The 23,703-nt window shown below is 32.5% G+C and overlaps 1 protein-coding gene across 2 annotated transcripts in view; it reads left to right on the forward strand.

Annotated features, from left to right (window-relative positions):
* Positions 1-23,703, forward strand: part of LOC147029799 (thrombospondin type-1 domain-containing protein 7A-like) — a 251,933-nt gene that overhangs the window by 183,139 nt on the left and 45,091 nt on the right. The window lies entirely within an intron of this gene.

Raw genomic sequence — 23,703 nt, forward strand, 5'->3', positions numbered from 1 at the left:
CAAAGGTCGAACCATCTTTTCCAACATGTCATTTATATTAGATTAATAATGATATCATAAAAGTCCTGATTATTGTTGAGATAAAATAATACATATAAACATAATTGTCTGCAACAATTAGAATTGAAGTCTTGGACTTGAAATGTATGATAAACACCATTCCGTAATAATTTCATTCCTTCAACAGGTGATGGAAGACCATAACTGTCAAAATAATATTTGTCTCAACTGTTATGAATACAAACACAATGAGAACCATTCCCATTATTATCTTATAAATTCATAAAAATATTCTTTGAATTTTTTGACATTGGTAATTAATCTCATACAAATAATCACATTATCAATTTTTAGGTTTTTCACAATATTTGGCAAGTTCTATATTTCATGTGTTCTTTACAAATTCTTTAAACCACTCATCAATACTTATTTAGTTATGAGAAAGATATAATCCATTACCCCTTTTAGTTAATTTTAAACCAGCTTGTGTGATGATAGAAAGCATATCTTAAACTAACAATCTTGCTTTATCAGGTAGGCTTTCAAGTTTTTTAGCAAAATCTACAACAACACCACTTCCAATAATTTGTTTCTCTAACTTCTTGTTATGTCTTTCCATCTCTTTTTGAGCTTGGAGTTGAGCTTTTCTATCATTAGCAGTTTTTTACCACTGTGGAAATACCACCCATTAAAGCTCCCACCGCACCAAGACCTGCCAATTAAAGAGGGAGGAATATAATAAATCCTCCACTTGTCTCCCTGACTGAGTATTTCTTCAACATAGGTTTTCACATTTTAATTTTAAGTGAGCTAGTATCGTTCAAGATTTTCACCTGTTCTCTTGTGAGCAAAAAACATCAATTCTTACATATCTTTTTCTCTGAATTGTTTTAACGTTAATCATACAAGGCTTTTCATTTTGTTTGCATAATTTTAGTTTATTAAGACTGATTTGATTAACACGGACTGCAATTGGCACTTTCCTACTCATTTATTCCTCAAAAAATTATATGAGACTAATCATAACACCATTATCTGTGTTAATCTGTAATTCTGTTTCTTCCAAAAGCAAACAATATGTATCAACTTCTTCACTCTCTCCTCTTTCAATGTATCGGGAGGTGTCCACTCTATTAGACTGTAATTTCCTTTTGAGAACTCAGGTCATTTGCGTTGATTGTATGTCAGCTTTTAAACGCAACCATATCCAAAATAGGTTATTTATTACCATTGCCTTCATACACCTTTTGATAAGACTTGTAAGCTTCGATATAATCGTTTATATCCCAATCAATTTCTATCTGTCTTGTGGATAAAATGTTCCGTCCAGAGAAACCCAAAGTTGTTTCACCTTGGCATTACCACTCAATGCATTATTCTTATCAGTTGCAGTATCTCCAACTGGTTTCTTAAAAATGAGCCAAAGGTATCGTGGCTTTCTTTCCAGAACACTCAAATTCCATGTGTAAGTTTTTTTTCAGTTTAACGTGTTGACATCTTTTAAGGTATGATACATTTAGCAGTTTCTTTGAGTTAAGTCTTCTATTCAACATCTCTTCCATCTTTGGATTAGGAGTATATTCACTAATATACCAACTCATTGAATCAATAACAAATTTATTCTGGACAGCGAAAGCACTGGCAACACCAAACAGCAGTCTATTTTCATTATCATTTCTTTGCAGTTGAAATGTAATTTTAAGTGCATACATAACTTAACTGTGATATCAAAATCCAAATATGCCTTAAAGGGGAATTGCCACAGTAAAACGATTTTACCCTCGCTGAAGGAGAGAGTATTGCATTTTTGTCCCTTTGTTACTTGGCAATTTTTGTTTTTGTTTTTGGACAAGTATGGGGTCATTCCGTGCCAACTCACCTCAGGGTCCCCAGGTCACCTCCTAAGATTTTGCTGGAAGAATTCTTTAATGTAGATCTATATGGCTCTACCCACCATACAAAATATTAGCTTTTAATTCCTCATATATATATATATATATATATATATATATATATATATATATATATATATATATATATGAAGTTGAAAGTGTGTCTGTTTGTGTGTTTGTGTGTTTCTCTGTGACCTATGCATGCGAAAAGTACTGGACTGATCCTCACCAAACTTCACATGCTGACAGAACATGTACCCAGGAGTGTCCCGATGTAAAGGAATTGTACTTACGACTTCCGGTTTCTGAATTATGATGTCATCACCTGATTTCATAACGTTAATTTTTCAAGTTCAGCCGATTGACATGGGGCCAACGCAATAAGCAATATATCTAACATATGATTTTAAGTTTTTGTTTATCTGTTTGTTTGTTTGTCTGCACATGCTAATCTTCTGAAAGGTGAAAGATAGGAGCTAACTACTGAAACAAAAAATGTCGGTATGGGCCCCGGGAAAGTTACAGGCTATGTCGCAAGGCCCTTCGGCTGGGGGGGGAGGGGAGGGGGTGTGTTTCCCCCTCACCAACCCCCTTAGCCTATGACTGCCATGGCCCAATAGGGAACTGATACTGTGCTCACGTCAGACATATGTATAGAATATTAAATTCATTCAAAAAGAACCCGGGCAGCGCCGGGTGCATTCACCTAGTAGTTTAATAAATATCTATCTCAAAAGAACTTTGAAATTTGGCCCTAAAATGCCAAATGTGAAAAACGCATTTTTTCCAACTTCAGTGGCTTATAATTTTATAATGGACTCCTCTATAAAGCTAGTATTGCAAATATTTGCTAATTGGCATCCAAATTTTTCAATTATGGCATCAGATAGCTTCTGGGATGCATATTTCTCACTCTATAGGAAGAAAAAATGGCTTTTTGGCCAAAACGAGCTAAAATAAGGTGAAACTATAGGAGCCCTCCTGAAAATATGGAACAACTTCGAATTTTTTCCTCATAACACAGTGATTATAGGGTCATTATCTATCCATAGATACATTTTTGCTGGGATAATACAGTTAGGTAATGAATTATAAAAGTTTTAACATAAGCCCTTGCTTCCGAGGGCTCTAAAATGGACCAAATTTGTCTCCTGGTTTGACCCTGTGGCTAGGGGTTTCGGATCTTCATTTTTTTTCTAAAGATTGCCTCATATAAGATGTGTCTACTGACCGAACAATTTTATCTAACGCCCATGGCTTCATAGTAAAATAAATTTTTATTTACATGCACGTTTTTTATAATTATTCACTTTTTTCATATTCAGAAGTTTATAAATCTTAAATGGAACTATCCAGGAAAGAGTTACTGCAGAATTTTATAAACTGGTATACAAAATTTCAGATTGTGGCATCAGAATGTCTCGAGAAAGCACATACTCCTGGTTTTAGGAAGCCAAATATGGCAATTTGGCCCACTTGGTACAAAACAAGGTGAACTTGCAGGGGTGTGCATGAGGCTAAATTATGCTTCTTATTAGACATTAGTGATAAGGATGCGCATTGTACAAACAATTTAAGACTTTATTTGTCAATTTATTCCATGTGGAAACAAAATCAAGATTAAAAATAAATTTTGAAAGTAAGCAAATTTCTCCAAATCCTAAAGAAAGATCCCAGTACTTAGCAATAAATTTACTAATAAGGGAGGATCTTACGAAACAAGATTTTATTTGACTTACTGTGCACATTTTTCAAGTGAAACTGGAAAGGATCACAACAGGAGGTCTGTCGACACTCATACCGGGAAAGGTATACAGTCTCATGATGTAGGCAAATACTGTCTTCTGAACTGAAAGTAATTCCTGATCTCCATGAAATCAATTCTTGTGACTTCTTCTCCAAAGCAGCAACTTGTTTTAGCCCAACTTTCCTTGTATAATAGGTCTTGTGACACTCCTGGTCTAATTTGGTTCCAACAGTGCATCTACTTGTCAAACTTGTGCCACTGGGCCCAGGTTTTTCTGCATCTATTTCCTTTGTTTCCTCCTCTCCTTTGTTCTCCAAACAGACAAACAGACAGACAGGTTGACTGTGCTGCCCCTAGTGTTGTGACAGACCATTACTCCATCTAGTGGTGTATGTCATAACTAATGACTTCAAATAGAGAACTGTAGGACATGTTTTTTAAATTAAAACCCAAGGATATGTTTGGATGATCATTACAAGAATTTATTTTTGAATAAAAAATGTACTTATAATTATTAATTTATGAGAAGAATAATCTAAGTTGTTGCATAACCTCAGTTAATGCCCCCTGCAGATTCAACATTTTTGGTCAAAGTGGCATTTTCAACTTCCTACAGAAAGAAACATGCATTTATCAGGCATTCTGATAACAGATGCTTAAATTTAATATCCCAGTTTATAAATATCTGCAGTAACACTTTGCTCGAGTGTTCAGTTTCAGATTTATAAACACATGAATATGAAAAAAGTGAATAATTATAAAAAAAAAACGTGCATGTAAATAAAAATTTATTTTAATATGAAGCCATGGGCATTCGATAAAATTATTTGGTCGGTAGACACATCTTATATGAGGCAATCTTTCGAAAAAAAATGAAGATCCTAAACCCCTAGCCACAGGGTCAAACCAGGGGACAAAATTGGTCCATTTTAGAGCCCTCGGAGGCAAGGGCTTATATTATGGTAAAACTTTTATAATTCATCACCAAACTGTATTATCTCAAGAAAAATGTATCTATGGATAGATAATGATCCTATAATCACTGTGTTATGAGGAAAAAATTCTAAGTTGTTCCATATTTTCAGGAGGGCTTCTATAGTTTCACCTTATTTTAGCTCGTTTTGGCCCAAAAGCCATTTTTAGCTTCCTATAGAGTGAGAAATATGCATCCCAGAGGCGATCTGATGCCATAATTGAAAGATTTGGATGCCAGTTAGTAAATATTTGCAATATTAACTTTCTAGAGGAGTCCATTATAAAATTATAAGCCCCTGAAGTTTAAAAAAAATGCGTTTTTCACATTTGGCATTTTTAGGGCCAAATTTCAAAGGTCTCCAGAGATAGATATTTTTTAAACTATAAGGAATTGAAAGCTAATCTTTTGCATGGTGGGTAGAGCCATATAGATCTACATTGAAGAATTTTTTCCAGCAAAATCTGAGGAGGTGACCTGGGGAGGTTTTTGAAATTTTGGTGAGTTGGCACGGAATGACCCTATGTTGATCACCTCCGTTTGTTTGTGTGATTGGCTGTCCGCTCGCCTCCAGCCAAAACCACTCAACCGTCTTATCTAAAATTTCAGAGATTAATGGAACCTACCCTGAGACGGTTGAGCATTGAAGTTTCGTAAAATTTGCTCGGCCGAAAAGGTCTACATAGGCGAAAAGGCCAATTTGAGCTGATTTTCTAAAATCCTCAAATTTCATCCGATTGACTTGAAATTTGAACGAGATTTGCATATAAGGTCAGTAAATTCAATCACCTCTTACTTTTGAGGTTATCTTTGGTCAAAAGATCAACATAGGCCATAAGCTCAACCTGAAATAGGCAAAATTTTTATCTTGTTTCTAAAATTGTCAATTTTCATGTGATTGACTTGAAATTTGAAGACCCTTTGCATATTAGGTTGCTGAATTCAACCACTATTTATTTTGAGATCAACATAGGCCAAAAGGCCAAATTGGGACATATTTTCTAAAATCCTCAATTTTCATCTGATTGATTTGAAATTTGAAGAGCATTTGCATATGAATTTGCTGAACTCAACCACCTATTCATTTTGAGGTCACCATAGACCAAAAGGTCAACATAGGATGAATTTCTAAAATCCTCAATTTTAATCCAATTAACTTGAAATTTGAAGAGCATTTACATATCAGGTCACTGAATTCAAGCACCTACTAATTTTGAGGTAACCATCAGTCATAGGGTCGACATAGACCAATATGCCAATTTGGGCCAAATTTTCTGATATCCTCAATTTTCATCAAATTGTCTTGAAATTTGAACAGGATTTGCATATATATGGTCAATTAATTCAACCCCCCTATTAACGTTGAGGTAAACATAGGCTAAAAGGTCTACATAGGCCAATTTGGGCCAAATTTTCGAAAATCCTCAATTTTCATCCGATTGACTTGAAATTTGAAAAGCATTTCGTGTCAGATTGCTGAATGCAAACACCTATTCATTTTGAGGTAAGCATAGGCCAAAATGTCAAAATAGCCCAAAAGGCCAATTTGGGCCAAATTTTCTAAATCCTCAATTTTCATCCAGTTGAGTTGAAATTTGAAAAGGATTTACAAATCAGGTTACTGAATTCAACCACCTATTATTTTTGTGGTAACCATATGCTTAAAGGTCAACATAGACCAAAAGGTCAACATAGGCCAAATTTCTAAAATCCTCAATTTTAATCCAATGAACTTGAAATTTGAAGAGCATTTGCGTATCAGTTCACTGAATTGAACCACCTATTAATTTTGCTGTAGACATAGGCCACAGGAGTAGGGTGAATATACTGATTCTGGCTCACTTTTCCCCATGTAAATGAATGGGGGATTTTCAGCGATTCATTTTTTTCCCCCTAAAAAGTAAACCCCCTTTTTATCCCAAGGTATATTTATTTGTCTCCCCTTTTAACCTGGGGACACTTTTTTTCAAATAGCCAATGCAATAAGATAAAGATTTGTTCAAGTAGTAAAGTAGTAATGTGATTTGTTAGAGGTGATTCTAAAGAAATATCTGAAACATGTAAGCCTAGGGACACTCTTTTTCAAATAACCAATGCATATTGTTTAGCTCACTCATTGAACCTATAAAGCTTTGTTCATTCTCAAATTCCTTCAATAGTTTAATTTTCTTTGCACAATAATCCCCATCTAAAATATTTAAAAATAAAATATTTGAATATTTATATTTTTTAAGATACCCCTTTTGTGCCATTACGAAATGATAAACTTCTCTAAATGCTCTTGTTTGACCACCTCCTGAGCCACAGGTTTTTTTGTTAAGCCACGCCCACTTTTCATACGACCCGCCCACTTTTAATGGCATTTTATAAGCCCCGCCCACTTTTATTTAAGCCCCGCCCACTTTTCATGAGGTATTTTTGTAAGCCACGTCCACTTTTGCTAAGTTCCGCCCATTTTCATGAGGTCTTTCCATACGCCACGCCCACTTTTCCTAAGCCCCACCCACTTTATGAGGTATTTTGGTAGGCCACGCCCACTTTTCCTAAGCCCCGCCCACTTTTGCTAAGCCCTGCCTACTCTAACATCATTTCCAGTTCATCTGTGACTCACAAAGAAATCACTAGAAAATTCTAGCATGTTATTTCCCAACGAAGGCTTGCCTGGGCTTGCCCAGGGAATTTCCAAAGGAAACCACACCCACCAGTCTTTCCCTATAAAAGCCTCAAGCCCAGGCTCCATTTTAAACATTTTTTTGCTGTCAATGGTGTGCTGTGTGCTTGCCTGGAGATCAAATACTTGTATGGAACTAAACCTTCAAGTTGATGAACTGGATTCAAACCTCTTATCCATTGAGGTAAGATTTTATTTCCCTATACTATTTTCAAAGTTTGATTGAAGCATTGACTCATTTAATAATTAAATAACTTCATTAATACATTATTCTTTTCTCTCACAGGAAATTGTATCTGAAAATACCGATTTTGCCACAACTTGGGGCGAAATTGTTGAAGACCTTGTGAGCGACCAAGACCCACAGAACGAGCTAGGCCTTGAGTGGGATGACTTTGGGGTTCCTTGGAGATCGACTACTTGTATGGAACTAAACCTTCAAGTTGATGAACTGGATTCAAACCTCTTATCTGTTGAGGTAAGATTTTATTTTCCTATTTTCAAAGTTTGATTGAAGCATACTCATTTAATAATTAAATCACTTAATTAATACATTATTATTTTCTCTCACAGGAAATTGTATCTGAAATACAAAATGAAAATACTGCTTTTGCTACAACTTGGGGTGAAATTGTTGGCTTGGTTGAAGACCTTATGAGCGACCAAGACCCACAGAACGAGTTCGTCCTTGATGACCCAACCAAAGAGTTATACCTTGGAGACCAGAAAAGTCCTGAAAAAGAGTTTTGCAACAATAGTACTCATTGTGAGTTATCAAGACAATACCCCCTGAACAAGTTATACCTTAATGAGCCAGAATACAAGTTTTACCTTGGAGACTCACAAATTTCAGACATTTTGAAAAATGGAGTTTTCTTGATGATCCACAGTTATACTATGTGAGGTCTATCACTGAAACCCATCAAAATTGGAAAAATGGAGATTTCCTTGATAATCCACAGTTATACTATGTGAGATCTATCACTGAAACCCATCAAAATTGGAAAAATGGAGTTTTCCTTGATGATCCACATTTATACGATGTGAGATCTATCACCGAAACCCACAATATTTCTGGAAATTGTGATTCTACCTTGGAGTCTTGGATAGATGGTTATATTTTTGGAGACTTGAAATGTGGGTTCTGGCTTGATAACTCACAATATGATACGTATCTTGGAAACTCAACAGGAATGTGGTTATACCTTGGAGACTTGGAAAGTTGGGTTTATTTTGGAGACTTGAAATGCTACCACTCTTTGGGATCGAAACCTATCAAGAAAGTTCTTACTCCCCCTTTCTACGTCATCAAACCTGAAAGCCTTAAAAGACAGAATTGGAAGAAGAGAAAAAACATAAAAAATATATATTGTTAGTTCTGGGAAGAAAGTGCAGGCTTACTCCCCCTTTCTACATCATCAAACCTGAAAGCCTTAAAAGACAGAATTGGAAGAAGAGAAAAAAACGAAAAAATATATAGAGGTGGAAATCTCATTTTCTAAAAGACTGTGTTGGGGGGATTGGGGTTGAGATTTTTGAATGTGAGGGTTGGGACACACACACACACACACACACCAACAAACAAAAGTTAAGCCTTGACTATTCAGTTGAGGATTCTGTGTTTGGGGTTCACGGATCTAAGAACGTACCCCTTCACACACATTATATACTGTTATACACCTCGGACTTGGCCCTCGAGTGTCCACAACGGTGTATAGTAGGAGGGAGTGAAGGACCAACCCATTGCTCCCATGGGTATTATCTGCTTAGTTTTGTCTTTTGTAATTCCTGTGAATAAAATGAACCTAAAATCTCTTCCCCTTCTAAATCATATATCTTATAAGTCCAAGGAACCGTATCTATTACATAAACAATTTTAAAAAGTTCGTTCCACCATCGTTTAAAAAAAACCTTTTTCAAAATGAGATTTCCACCTATATATTCTTACGATATCACCAACTTTGAACTTAGGTTTTCTGATATTAATCTCTTTTTGATATTTTAATTTTGTAAATGTTTGTGATGGTTTCATATTCGTTGACGTGTGAATCGTGTCATTATACTTATCCACAATATCCTGAATAAAAGATGACCATTGTTGTGAACCGAGTTCTGTGAATTTTTTGTATAGTCTCTCTGTTAAGGTACGATTAAAACGTTCAACAACAACGGCCTTCCCTTCATTAAAGGTACTGTATAATGTAATACTGTTATTTTTTAGAAAATTCATAAATGTCTTGTTATAAAACTCTCCACCCTCATCAGTCCACAATTTTTTAGGTTTTCTCTTACTTTTATTAAATATCTGTTGAAAGGCTAACATAAGAGTATTACCTGTTTTGTTTTTTAAAGGGACAACCCATGCGTATCTACTCCTCATATCAATAAAGGTTAAAGCATACTTGTACCCCTTATCATTATTGAGTTCAATTAAATCAGCGGACCAGATATAATCAACTTCCTTGGAATAAACCTTCCTTCTACGAAACTTTGTGAATATTGGTTTATGTAATTCATCAGCTAATTCCTCTTCAGTCTTAATGACATCATTAGAGCCTATAAGTTTTTTGAATTTCCAACTCCAAGTTTCAATTTAGCACTGATCATCTTCTTCACGATGAACCGATCAACTTTTTCTGTCAAGGTTGGATTTTGTATCAGAGACAAATTATACAACATTTCTCTATCGGCTTCATGCTTTTCTTCCAAAGTTGTGGTATTCCCATAATCAATATCGTGTCTCATGCACACTTCATCAACTCTATTGATGGGTTTACTCCATGATTTAGGATTGTCTGTCTCATCTAATCTTTTATCCAAGTTTGTGCCTGGACCACAGAAAGAATACCCTGGTAGATGTAATTCCCCTGGTATTCCAGTCGCTGTAAATTTACTTCCTGATAAAAACTTTTGTATATCTCCTCCGAGTTTGTGTTTGGAGATAAATTGATTTTTTTTCTTTGAACCACACACCGAACATATACCCTTTTTGTATAACCCTGTTATTTTTACTTTAAATATATGAAATATTTTTAGTATTAGTTTTCTTTTTACATTTGAGACAATAACTCATTTATTTATGAGAAAAATTCCTGCAGAGTGCAAAAACCTTTTTAGTTTCCAACATGCGCATTTGAATCTTAATTTTTAAAACATAAAGAATCCTTCGAAATGCCTTCACTCTCTCCTCCATTTATTTAAGAAAAAAATGAAAAACTTGAATTAAAATGAATATCTTGTCGATGTCAATAGTCTTGTCGAAAGTATTGCAAATAGACTTGTCAATTCTTTGTTTTCTTCTCGGTGGGTTGAGTTATTTTCTGTAATACCACCAATCTTTTTTAATCTCACTGGTTTCCATATTTTGATATTTATTTAGTCTCGCTCTTTCCTCCCTCTCCTCTCTCTTCTCTCTCTCTCTCCTCCTTCTCTTTCTTCTCTTTCTTCTCCCTCTCCTCCTTCTCTCTCTTCTCCTTTTCCTCCTCTTCTCTCTCTTCAACTCCTTCCTCGTACCTTACTATCCTTGAATCGCTTACACCCATAGAATATCATATATATATATATATATATATATATATATATATATATATATATATATATATATATATATATATATATATATATATTCATCAGGATTTCTTGTTATTCCTGTATCCAAAATAATTTTCTTTACAACAGGAAACCAAGAAAATTTCTTTTGAATTTCTAAAAGAGCCTTACCTTTTCTTTACTTTATAATTTTTTCATTATTTAACATTCTAATTAAATCTAAAGTTGTCGGTTTATCAACATCAGCACAATGCCAATCTTTTATTGAAAATACCTCATTCTTATGTTGTAGAACATATTTATTAAAATACCGAATACCCTTTTCTTGAAGGGATGCTTGGACACAGAAATGATAATTTTCTTGAATCCTTCTTGCTGTCATTTATGTATTAGAAATATATGTGAGAATAATATTATGGCACGAAACACCTCCCCATATTCCCATAGTTAAATCATTTTGTATTTCCTTACTTATTATATATAATCCTGTTTTATCTGTTTTCTTGATAAAAACTCAGTCAAAACCATTATTATATTTACCCTTATTAAATTATTTTATTTGTTGTTTACTAATCGTGGCTCCACAAAACTCATTCTCAATACCAAGTGGATAATATTCTTCCTTACGAGACTGATTTAATTGTTCCAGGTCTTCTCGGTCAATTTTAAATGACCAATTATTCCCGAAATCATTCATATCATACCCCCCATTGTTCTATTCTCATACAAACGATACAACCTTCTTTATAAAAATTTATTTTAATTCAAACTGTGAATTCTGTATGACCTGGAGATACAATCAACACTTCTGTATCTTTGGAATACACGGCCGTTTTATTTAAGGATATATATTGTGATAAATCGCTTAATCTCACCAAGTCATTCGCGTCAGTCAGGCTTGGATAATTTTTTCATTTATAAGCATTATTCATATTAATATTTTTGGTTATATTATATTTATGTCGTTCAGCCTGTGCCTTTGTGTAATAATTTGATAAATCAATATCCAGTTCTTGGGATACACCAAAGATAGAACCATCTTTACCAACATAAGTCATTTATATTAGATTAAAAATAATGTCATAAAATTTTTTATTTTTGTTGAGTTGAAATAACACATATAGACATAATTGACCACAATACTTGGAATTTAATTCTTGGACTTGAAATGTTTGATAAACACCATTCTGTAAGAATTTTATGACTTCAACAGGTGGTGGAAGACCAAAACTATCAAAATAATATTTGTCTTGACTATTAAAAATACAAACCCAATGAGAACCGTTCCAATTATTATCTTCTAAGTTCATAATAATATTCTTTGTATGTTAAGGCACATTTGTTAATTCATCTCTCATACAAATAACCACATTATGAATTTTTAATTTCTTACAATATTTGACAAGTTGTAAATTTGATGTTGCATTCTTTCCAAATTCTTCAAACCACTCATCAATGCTCATTTATTTATTAGAAAGATATAATCCATTACCTCTTTTCGTTAATTTTACACCTGCTTGTGCTATAGAAGAAAGCATATCTGCAACTAACAATCTCGCTTTATCAGGCAGACCTTCAAGCTTTTCAGTAAAATCTACAATTACACCACTTCCACTAATTTGTTTCTCCAACTCTTTGTTATGTCTTTCCAATTATTTTTGAGCCTTCGTTTCGTTGGCAGTTTTTACCACTGTTGAAATACCACCCGTCAATGCTCTAATCACACTTAAACCAGCAAATAAAGGAATTAGAAATGAGAGAAATCCTCCACTTGTCTCTCTTATTGAATATGTTTTCAACATTGGTTTTGTCATTTTAATTTTAAGTGAGCCAGTATCATTCAAGATTTTAACCTGTTCTCTTGTGAGCAAAACATCAATTCTTACTGCTCCTTTTCTCTGAATTGTATAAACATTAATCGTACAAGGATTTTGATTTTGAACACAAGATGATAGTTTATGAAGATTGATTTGATTAACATATACCCCAGTTGGTACTTTGCCACTCATTTATTTAACAAAAAATTACGTGAGACTAATAACACCATTATCTGTATTAATCTGCAATTCTGTTTCTTCCAAAGCAAACAATATGCATCAACTTCTTCACTCTCTCCTCTTTCAATGTTTAGGGAAGTATCCAATCGAGTAGACTTTATGGTTTCCTTTTGAGCGCTCAGGTCAAATGCATAGATTGTATACAAACTTTTATATGCTGTCATATCCAAAATAGGTTCTTTATTTCCATTACTTTCACAGACCTTTTGGTAAGACTTGTATGCTTCAGCAAAATCATTTTTTTCCCAAATAATTTCCAATCTATCTCGTGGATAAAAAGTTCCATCAAGAGAAACGCGAAGTTGTTTCACCTTAGCATTATCACTCAATGCATTATTCTTATCAGTCGCAGTATCACCATCTGGCTTTTTAAAAATGATCCACAGATATCGTGGCTTTCCTTCCAGAACACCCAAATTCCACGTGTAAGTGGTTTGGTTGAGTTTAACGTGTTGACATATTCTTTTGAGGTATGATACACTGAGTGGTTTCTTTGAGTTAAGTCTTTTATTCAACATCTCTTCTGTTTTAAGATTAGGAGTATATTCACTAATATACCAACTCATTTCATCAATTACAAATTTATTCTGCTCACCAAAAGCACTACCAACACCAAAAAGCAATCTATTTTAATTATCATTCCTTTGGAGTTGAAATCTAATTTTAAGACCATACAGAACTTTATCATGATCACAAAATCCAAATATACCTTTAAGAGGAACTGCCACAGTAAAACTATTACCTGCTTTTGTATCATCATTATACATTCCTTTCCTTTGATTATATCCAGGATCTGTGTTTGTTCCCATTGACATATCAGGAATAAAACCTTCGACAGACCCCTTTCCCATTCTATCATCGAATGAATCTAGTGTAAAATTCATCATTTCAGATACAGCAGAGATATAATCAACCACTTCAACTTCTTGTGTTCCAATGTACAAATGAACACTATCAAACATTTTCCAGAAGAAATCATTTACGAGTGTAGCGTTTGTGTTATTCCCAGCCTTAGTGAATGTAAATTTACACAACAAGAAACTTTCGGATAGATTCAAATAGGTTTGTTGATTATTTATTTCAAAACTTTTTGTACCATTTGTATTCCAGTCTGTTCCAGTTATTGCATTTACCTTGAAGTAATCCTCTTTTTTTAGTGGAGTTTGAGATAACAATGGTATCATCCAAATCATAGATACTATCAATTGCTTCCATACTTCTATTTATTTAGGAAAAAAGATGTTAAAACTTTTGAAACCCTGACCCAATTATTTCAATTATTTTATGTCGTTCTTGGTGAGACAACTGAGTTTTACCTTTTTTAATTTCTTTAATTGCTTGTAATTTATGAGATTCCTTTTGGGCATCTTTTATGCTCTTTACAGCACCTCCTACATTTCCCACAGCAGAAGCAGTTGAACCAATTAGGTCTTTATGTTTAAGAATGGTTGAACCGATACCCATTAGAATATCAATTATCCCATCTCCTCTAAATTGATGTCCAACACCCCTTTGTCTCTTAGGTTTATAGTATCCCTGACCAAGATACATACATTCACCCTTGTAGTATGGGGAAAGGAACATCCCTTCCCCTGCAATTATTTTAAATTTTCCCAACTCTTGTTTCCTCACAATAACCATCGTATTTATTTATTGGAGAACTTCACGTCGGTGAATTCTGATCGATATAACGACTATCTTGGTCGGTTATCCTAAAATTTACTCTGTATATGTTTTTTTCTGACACAGGGAGATAAACCAAATTTTGGGGTTCCATATTGAATTTATAACCAATTGTGGTTGAGTGTGCACTGAATGAAAATATTGTATTTGTTTTTATTCCATCATTATAAGCACCATCAATCAAATCACAGTGAATTAATACCGAGTTTATTCCTGAGGATATTTGAATGACGTTATTACTGTAAAACGTCCCATTAGTTTCAATCTTTTTTGAGGAGAAACCCAATAACTCTCTAAATGAATTATCAATTGTGAAATCAACCTTGTAGTTATTTTTTAACTTTAATTGTTGATTTTGAAGTATGTTTTTGAATGTCTATAACAATATTTTTTAGTTCATCACCCTGTTCTTTCATAAGATGCGCAATTTCGGAAGATATTTGAGAAATCTCATGTGCTCTGGGTGAGAATGTTATCGTTTTGTATCCACTTCCGGGATTATAACTAAACTTGTCATTTTTATCAGTTATATTAAATAAGGTATTATAAGTTTCCATGGACAATAAAGATGCCTCATATTATTTTGTTGGGTCAAGTTGTAGTGGGTATGGGAATGAAGATGTGTGGTCGCTTGTTGTGAAATTAAAACTCAGGATTGTGCTTCTCATCTTATTTAATATGAGATAAAATGTCTTTATATTGAGATTTATTAATTATTTTCATGTTCATCAACTGATCTAAAATGGCTGATGCTTCATTAAAACAATTGTTATTTCCAGCCTTCTGACTACCTAACAACAATAACAGTCTTACTAATCGCGATGGGTCATTTGGAAGAAAACTCATACCTGAACTAAGGATACTTAAAGCGTGAATAATGTGTTTCTCCTTCTCATTTTTCCTACTTTTACCAGAAATACTAACCTTATAATTTAGAGTGTTCAGCAGATCAATATGTACTCTATCATCATTATTTTTCATCTCCAATGGTTTATCAATATACTTTGTTTCATCCTTCACAGTTGAACCTTGTCTTCCTTCTTTTGTGACAAGAAACATTAATCTCGGAGTTAGTTTAACAGGAGGTTGAGCAGAACCCAAGAACTTTAATTCATCATTAAATATCAATACCTTTTCTTGAACAAGATGAAATATTGCTGGTTGTTCTGTTGGAATGAATCCTGCTTTGGTTTTTGAATCTGCTGAATATTCATTGTTTTGAAGAGCATTCACAATGTAATCAGGGGGTCGATTAATCTCTTCCAGTTGTTGAAATAAACCTTCATCATCATATTCTAATTCTCCTAAATGCTCTAATTCTTCCTCCGTCATTTGATCAAAATCTTTTAACATTTGAAGTTTTTTCTGAGTATATTCTACTGTGGGAGCTGTGGAAACATCTTTCATTTTTTCTTGGGAAGTTTTTGAAAGTGGTTGAAAAAATTTCTCTTGTTTTCGTTCAAATGCTTCTTCACCCGTTAGTTTCTGTCTGCGTTTCTTCTTAATGTCTTCCTGTTGTTTTACAACTTTTGAAACCAACTCTTGATGTTCCTTAAATCTTCTTGCTCTTTCTTTCGCATCCATTTATTTATTGGAAAATATCATTTAAAAAATTGTAAAGATAACAGGGAAATTTTCCTTTTCTTCATCATCCAAGTAGATGTGTTCAAATAAATCCTTTTCTTTAAATATTTCATCAAATGCTTTATTAACATTAATATGAGTTGTAATTTCTTCTTCACTTAAACTTGCATCTCTGCTTTTCATACGTTTGCGTTGAGTTTCTTCATCAACATCAAAACCGAATGATAAAATCTTCACTCCGCTCAGATGTTTAATAATTTGTCTCGTTCCTTCTGGATTAGTTTCTAATATCCCAAGACCACCAGATTTTAGTTTCTTTAACTCACTCTTACAATGTGAATATTTTGTTGTACCAAAAGAAACTTCAAATATTTGACCTTCATTCCTCAATCGCATATGTTCCTCCACTGAAATATAGTGTTAATCTTCACCTTTTACTTCTCCAGGTCTTATTGCTCTAGTTGTTGTTGATACAATGCGTATCACGGGGTGTTTTTTAAGTAAATTTACAATATTCTCATTTGTACTAAACAAGAACCTTGATTTATGAAAGTTTTTTTCCAGAAGCGGATTTACCCACAAGATTTATAATAATAGTTGTCATTTATATATGTAATTGTTTATAAAACAAAAAATATATCCCTTAATATCTCATCTTGTTTCACAACAATATATTTATATTTTTCAGTCGTGTGCTTCAGGTATTCCCCAAATTCCTTTTTACAACATTATGTAGAACAATTATCTCTCCAAAAATTATTTATATCTATTGAATTTAACTTGAATAAAATACAAGTATTAGCATTGTTTCTGATGGAACGCCGAGGAAGTTGAAAGTACGATTGACTAAGATAAATACAATTACAAGACGAATGTCTCCCTCTTGTGTAGTAGCTGTCCATTACCGTTTGGTTTCTCTCATTAACACAATCATCAAAGATAACGAGGTTCTTTTTTTATTTATCCAAATCTTGGGGAGACGGTATATCATCCGTATTATCACTAAGAATACAAGTTATCGGTTTTCATTTCTTTTTACATCTCTGTGTATCACAAAATAGTTGGATTATATCTTCAATGTTATAATCATTTAGGTTTTTTTGAAGTTTAAATAAAGTGATTATATCTTCTTTTTGAAGACCAGCATTAAAACCTTGTGAGAGTAGTTGATACTCTGGTTGAAAACTCGACTCTGTGAAAATTATTAAATTATCATAATCTAAAAAGTTGGGAGTCAGGAGCATCTTCAAAAGTAAGCAGGTTTTTCCACATCTGCTTGAACCAACTATGGGACATCTTAGTGAATTTGGAAGATTTTTATGATTGTTAAATTTTATCTTATTTTCCCAAATGGGTAAAAAATCATTCATTTATATATTTGGAAAACAGGTTATTTAAGTTATTATTGGCTTTTTCATAAACTCTATATTTTATCCTAAGTTCAGGTTTAATTTCAAGATAATACATTATTTTATTTATGCAATATCTTGTGTTGATATTTCCCTAAAAATCACATCCATGAATAATATATAACAACAATCCTTTGAACATTTCTCGAATACGTTCAGTTTCTTCCCTTGTAAGGAAAGGTGTGTTATCACCCTCATACTTTTCATTCATTTCTCTGATCAATCTTGTAAAGTAATTCATTTTTGGTGCAAATCTAAAAGAATTATTTTCCTTTTAAAAATTTTTATTATCATTAATTAGAAGATAATCACAGAATATACATTGTTTATAGGCTTTTGACTCTGTGTTTAATCCCCGTCTTTCACACGCAGGACAATTCTCAAATTTGTCATATGGAGAATCATGGAAGTCAAGCATATTGAAAAAGTAAAACTTTGCCTAAACTGAAATTCATCTATACTTTCAGTTGCATATTGACTCATATTTAATTATATTACCATCAATATCGATATACTTTTTTTCATTACCAGATTCAACTACAACATTTTTTACATTAAAGGTAATTTTAAAATGATCCTTAACTACTCTTGAACGAATTGTCATTTCACCTGATATATTAACATCCTGATATATTAACAAATTTTAGTTTAAGCAAAGTTTTATTATATAAATATGGTGAATACAACGTACTGCGATTTTTGTAATCACGAACATAAACATTATAAAAAATACCTTTGAACCACCAAACACACATTTAATCTATTTCCTCAAATATCTCCTCTTGAGTTGGAAAGAAAACATTGTGATATCTGCTCAAAGGATGTTTTGAAGAGTCGTTATAATAGACATCTTCAATCAGAAAAACACAAGAAAAATGAGTTTAAAGTAAAGGGAGACTATTATATTGAAAACACTGATGGGGCATTTAAAGGGAATATAAAAATAAGGATTTTTCAGTTTGGACAACCTGCTCCATCATCAATAGCTGAATCAATTGAAATAGTGGAACCTGATGTTGAAAAATTATTAGAAAGACATTCAAAGAAATGAAAACTTTAAAGTTTTATATGGGAGTGAAAATGAATATGAAAAGACAAGATGAAGAACAAACTCCTTATATGAGAACAGATCTTCATTTTATAACATCATTTCAAGATTTTTTGAATAGTGGGGTTTATGAAGAACTATCAAAACAAGAGGAGGATGTTGATAATACAGTGGTAGGAAGTGGATTTCATATTTTAAAAATCATCTTTTTAGATATACACATTCTAAAATCAAACCCTCTTAAAGCTTCTTCTTTATTGAATTACCAAAAGAAATAAAACTAAAGAAGGCAGTTGTTAATATTAAGAACAATGATAATAAATGTTTTCTCTGGTCTGTTCTTGCTCACTTGCATCCACCAAATTCTAATTCATAAAGAGTAAAACAATATATGAAATATGAGAATACCTTGGACATTAAAGATTTTAAATTCCCAATGCCACTAACAGATATTCCTAAATTTGAGAAAAAGAATAATCTTTCTATTAATGTATATGGATTAACGGATACAAACAAAGTTCAAATATTAAAAATTTCAAACAACTATAAAAATGAAGAGACACACATTGATCTTTTATATTTTCATGTTGGAAAGAATTCACATTATACATACATCAATAATTTATCAAGATTAATCTCTTCTCAGGTATTCAGAACAGCAAACAAAATATATCCTTGTAAGCGATGTCTTAATTCATTTCACACAAAAGAACGATTAGAACAACATTCAAAATATTGCAGTAATCATAAATCAGCTGTAATTACAATGCCTAAACCTGGTGAAAAGATTTTTTTTGAAGATTATAATAAATCTATCATGCACCCATTTGTGATATACGCTGATTTTGAATGTATCCTAAAAAAGATAAATACTGCTTCTCCTAATCCAAAAGAATCATATGCAAATAAATAACAAAAACATATTCCTTGTGGTTTCTGTTTTATATCAAATCATCTGTTGGAGAAAAGTATAATAAACTTGAACATTATAGTGGAAAAAAGCTTCACAAGAGTTTGTAAAACGATTAGAAAAGGATTGTATAAGACTAACTAAATTAATGAAAGAAGCAAATGAACCGATGAAATTAACTGAAGAAGAAAAATTAGAATTTAGAAAGAACAATATCTGTCATATTTGTGAGGGGGAAATTGAGGAGTCTAAAGTTCGGGATCATTGTCATCTTACTGGTAAATATAGAGGTCCCGCTCATTCCTGTTGTAATCTTAATTATAAATTTCCTTCTTTTATTCCAGTCTTTCTTCACAACAGCGCCAACTCTGATACACATCTATTTATAAATGAACTTTCAAAAACACCAGGGAATATTTCTGCCATAACAAACACAAGTCAAAAGTACATTTCATTTTCAAAAATTATATTCACAAAACCTTTAACTCGTATTAGGTTTCTAGATTCTTACAAGTTGATGGGAACAGCACGAGTCTACCTCGCATCAAATCTGAGCTCCACGGGGTCTTTTCTAAATCTTAATTCATTCTTTCCAAAAGAGGAAATTCTAACTCAAGAGGAAATTCAGATTAAAGAGAGAATTCAAAGTAAAGAGGAAATTCTAATCAATGAGCAAATCAATTAAGAAATTCTAACTGAAGCTGAAATTATTTTTATAAAGAAAATTCAAACAATTAATGAAATTCTAACAAAATAGGAAATTCTGATTAAAGATGAAATTATGATTAAAGAGGGAATTCTAATGAGAGAGGAAATTCAAACAAGGAATGAAATTCAAAGTAAAGAGAAAATTCTTACAAGTAAGGAAATTTATCCTTATGATTATATGGATTCATTTATGAGATTTAAAGAAACACAACTTCCTTCAAAAGAAAGTTTCTATGATAACCTTTATGAAGAAGAGATAAGTGATAAGGAATATAAACACGCACAAGAAATTTGGAAAATATTTGAGATAAATAACCTTGGAGAATATCGTTATATTTATCTCAAAACAGATGTTTTATTGTTCGCTGATGTGTTTGAAGCTTTTAGATCACTCTGTCATAATAAAAATTGTGATGGATTGGATCCTGCCCACTATTTCACAGCTCCTGGTTTAGCTTGGAGTGCAATGTTGAAAATGACAAAACAAGATATAGATTTAATCAGTGATGTTGATATGCTTTTGATGATTGAGAAGTCTATGAGAGGTGGAATATCACAAGTATGTTCAAAAAGATATGCTAAAGCAAATAATAAATATCTTCCAAATTATGATAGTGAAAAAGATAGTAATTATTTGATGTATTTTAATGCTAATAATTTGTATGGATGAGCAATGTCTCAATCTCTGCCTTATGGTAAATTAGAGTGGGTGGAAGAAAAGGATTATGAAAAGGCTTTGATGAATATTGTTATTTCTTCTCAAGAGGAATTGAATGAGGAAGAAGAAGGTTATTATTTTGAAGTTGATATGAGGTACCCGAGTGATCTTCATAATAAGCATAAAGACCTTCCTTTTGCATGTGAGAAAGAAACCCCAAAGAAAGAATGGTTAAGTGATTATCATAAAAGTTTTAATATTAAAGGCAAATCAACAGAAAAGTTATTAACAACATTCTATGATAAAGAGGGATGTGTTTTGCATCAGAGAAGCTCAAAACAGTTTTTGAGAGAAGGATTGAGAGTTGCTAAAATTCTTAGTTTTAAAATTTAAACAAAGTCCTTGGATGAAAAAGTATATTAAATTCAATACAGATATGAGAACGAATACAAAAGTAAAGTTTGAAGGGGATTTCTATAAATTGATGAATATTGCTCTTTGGAAAGACAATGGAGAATGTTCGAAACAGGCAAAACATTAGATTTACAACATCTTGGAAAGAAGTTTCGAGATTGATAAATAAACCAAGTTTTAAGAGAGAAGAGGTTTTTTTCAGAGAACTTTTCTGCTATTCATATGGAAAAGGAAAGTTGTCATGGATATACCAATTTATATTGGAACAGCAGTTCTTGATTTATCAAAGATATTGATGTATGATTATTTGTATAATGGCTTAAAGAAAGAGTATGGTGAAAATGTTTCATTGTTGTATCTGGACACTGATAGTTTTATCCTAGATATAAAAACTGATGATGTTTATAAAGATATGAAGAAAAATATTGGCGTATATGATACAAGTAATTTTAGTAAGAAGAGTGAGTTATTTTCCAAAAAGAATGAAAAGGTTTTGGTAAGTTTAAGGATGAGTTGGGTGGAAAAGTAATGAGTGAGTTTATTGGATTGAGAGCAAAGTCATATGCTTATAAGTATGGTGATCAGATTGATAAGAGGTTAAAGGGAATAAAGAAATCAATAACTTTAAAAATTATTATAATTGTTTGATGAATAAGAAAGAAGAATATCGGAAAATGAATACAATAAGAAGTTATAAACATAAGATATATAGTGAAGAAGTAAATAAAAAGGCATTAGGAGCCTTTGATGATAAGAGATTTATTTTAGATAATGGAATAGATTCTGTTCCATATGGATATTGTATGATAGAGTGTATAGAATAGATTGTGTTTTAACGATGGGAATATGGGTTAGGGTTTTTTAAGGGCTACCCCCACGTTTTTTCACAATATATAATTGGTCAAACCAAGTATTAAGTAAACCAAAGAGTGGAGAAAATCTCTGTCTTGGTATATAAATGGAAAACATAATGAATGTGAAAAATATCAAATAAGTCTGATTGAAAAAATAACTAAAACAAAGGTAAATAAAACAAATAAGCAAATCAATTTACAAACTAGTAAGTTAGAGGATGTAAAGAAAAAAATTAATATCCTTGAAAGGACTGAAAACTTTGAAGGTTTCAATTGAACAATGAAAAAACAATTTACTATAATCTCAAAATGATATGTGGCTCAGGAGGTGGTCAAACAAGAGCATTAAGAGAAGTTTATCATTTCGTAATGGCACAAAAGGGGTATCTTAAAAAATATAAAGATTCAAATGTTTTTTTTTTAAATATTTTAAATGGGGATTATTGTGCAAAGAAAATTAAACTATTGAAGGAATTTGAGAATGAACAAATCTTTACAGGTTCAATGAGTGAACTAAACAATATGCATTGGTTATTTGAAAAAGAGTGTCCCTTGGCTTACATGTTTCAGATATTTCTTTAGAATCACCTTGAACAAATCACATTACTACTTTTCTACTTGAACAAATCTTTCTCTTATTGCATTGGTTTTTGAAAAAAAGGTGTCCCAAGGTTAAAAGGGGAGACAAATAAATATACCTTGGGATAAAAAGGGGGTTTAATTTTTAGGGGGAAAAAAATGAATCGCTGAAAATCCCCCACTCATTTACATAGGGAAAAGTGAGCCAGAATCAGTATATTCACCCTACTCACAGGGCCAATTTGTGCCAAATTTTCTAAAATCCTCAATTTACATCCAATTGATTTGAAATTTGAAGAGCATTTTCATATCAGTTTGCTGAATTCAATGACATTAATTTTTCGGTCAAAAAGTCAACACAGACCTAATTTCTAAAATTTATAGATACGGCCAAAAACTAAATATATCACTCTATCTCAAAAAGTTGTGGACGAGTTATGACAAAACAAGGTGGATTAGTTGAATTAAATAGGTGACAAGAACAAGCAGATTGGATTTTGGTTCGGATCCAGCCCATCGGTGGGATACAAAACGTGAACTGTTCGACCTGGCAAAGGTATGCACTCCACCGAATGCCATTCTATTTTGTGCTGTTTTGCCAAGTTGTCACTCTCTGAATGATTTTTCATTTGTTTGTTTATCTGTCTGTTTTTCTATTTGTTTATCCGCACAGAACTTTTGTATTTTACTCTGCAACTGATTGTCGGATTGAGACGAAATTTTCACCACAGGAGCCACTGCTCATGTAGAATGTTTTAGTGATAATTGTGTCATAGGTCACGTGGTGTGGCAGTCACATCTATCACGAATGAATATATTTGTATCATTGAAATGTACCACTAAACCCACTTTTGGCATATTGATTGCAGTTGATTTGTGGTTTAAGCAACATATCGAATGTTGTTCTAATCTTTCTTTTGTGCAAAAGAACTTGAGGCCACTTTCAGGGATATCTCTTATTATTTCA

The sequence above is a fragment of the Eptatretus burgeri genome, chromosome 3 (assembly GCF_056783735.1).
Source record: "Eptatretus burgeri isolate ZD-2024b chromosome 3, Ebu_testis_v1, whole genome shotgun sequence".
NCBI lineage: Eukaryota > Metazoa > Chordata > Myxini > Myxiniformes > Myxinidae > Eptatretus > Eptatretus burgeri.